The sequence below is a fragment of the Limulus polyphemus genome, unplaced genomic scaffold (assembly GCF_000517525.1).
Source record: "Limulus polyphemus unplaced genomic scaffold, Limulus_polyphemus-2.1.2 Scaffold374, whole genome shotgun sequence".
NCBI classification, from domain to species: Eukaryota; Metazoa; Arthropoda; class Merostomata; order Xiphosura; family Limulidae; genus Limulus; species Limulus polyphemus.
Window position 1 is genome coordinate 639,705 of NW_013665984.1, and position 1,545 is coordinate 641,249.

General features: G+C 31.5%; 1 protein-coding gene across 2 annotated transcripts in view; it reads right to left on the reverse strand.

The window, feature by feature from the left end:
- The window catches only part of LOC106457798 (GATOR complex protein MIOS-like), a 69,455-nt gene extending 68,582 nt beyond the window's left edge, over positions 1–873 (reverse strand). The window contains exon 1 of one of the 2 annotated variants that reach the window (XM_013917247.2): positions 800–873. The gene's annotated coding sequence lies outside the window, so the exon portion shown is untranslated. The remainder of the gene's footprint in view (positions 1–799) is intronic. The other variant, XM_022383838.1, reaches the window with a different exon arrangement.
- Between the last annotated feature and the right edge of the window lie 672 nt (positions 874–1,545).

Below are 1,545 nucleotides of genomic sequence, written 5' to 3' on the forward strand. Positions count from 1 at the left end.
TTATTTAGTTACCGTAGACATACAAATTAACTTAGTTACCTACGTCTTTCTTGTGGTTTCTACTACAGTATAGTACAATTATATATATATATATATATATATATATACATGTATATACTTAATGCATGATTCTCACACATAAATATTTAGCTCTACTAGTACTACCAGCCTACTACTACTAGAGCTGATAAGTATCAGCTCTACAAGTAGAGCTAACCCTATGTTATAACCTATGGTATATATATATATATATCTTGATAATCTCCTTCATTGCAATCATCCAAAGGTTCAAATATATTAGAAACTGCTTCTATAGCCTTAACATTTTCTTCTTTTTTTTTAATTCTAGTACTAACTACTATATCATCATCAGTACATGCACTTCTGACCTTATAAACCCAGTAGACTAAGCAGTACTCTCCTCCTCACCTTCTTACAAAGCAACTTTCTTTGACTTAACTCTAGTCTATCCATTTCTAATTCTGGTCTTGCTTCCTTAACTCCTACTCCCAATCTACTATTTTAAAACAGTAATACTAATAGTAATAGCGCAATCTTTCCCAAAGCTATCTAATCACTCTAAACAGTAACACTAACAGTCTAACTTTATTTCTAAATTTCGTCTAACTCATCCTCAACTTTCAATTCAAGCAAGCTTTGTAAGAGTAAGAGTAGAGTGTTTATTTTTCCGATGCTCTTCATAATCATACCTATAGCTACAAAATCATATATTAAAATTACTGCAAGTGCAGTCGTACTATGTAGATATTTAGTAATGAAATCATGTAAAAGAATTCACCTTGTTTACTGCCACAACATAAATAGATAATCTTTGAAAAATACCAACTCGAATCAAACACATGATAGTTTGCCCTCTATGTTGCTAAAGCAAATTCTCTCAATAATAATATTAATTTATTTAAAAATAGAATATTTGATTGTTACGGTTAAAGCACTGCATAATATTTTTTTATTTGTTTGTTTTATCGCAAACTACACAATGGGCTATCTGCGCTCTGTCCAACACAGGGAACTGAACCCCAGATTCTAGAATTGTAAGTCCATAAACATACACTGACCCACTAAAGAACTTTAAAAAGTGCAATGCACGACTTGGATACGCCTTACTTTCTGGATATGTGATTACTATATCCCGCTACATAAATGTATCACAAACTTTAACTGTTTAAGAATAACTGATGTAACTGAAAATACTTAAGTGGCACGAAAAACATGAAATGAAAACCCTCCATAACTTAAGAATATTTACGTTGTCTCATATTTTTAGTTTTCTTGATGAAAGATAACTTATTATTTTCCATTGCATGTGTTACGTTTCCGTTTGTTAATTAACTTTCCGTAACTTTGTTCCGACGAAACTTTAGCGACACAAGTTCTTTACTTAATAAAACTGGTTTATTCTTTCCGAATACAAATTTACGGTACACTTATTTTCAACAAACGCTCTATCAACGAACGTCAATAATACTTCTGACTGCAGTTCAATTACTCACTATCTACACACACATTACCTTACCTTCCCGT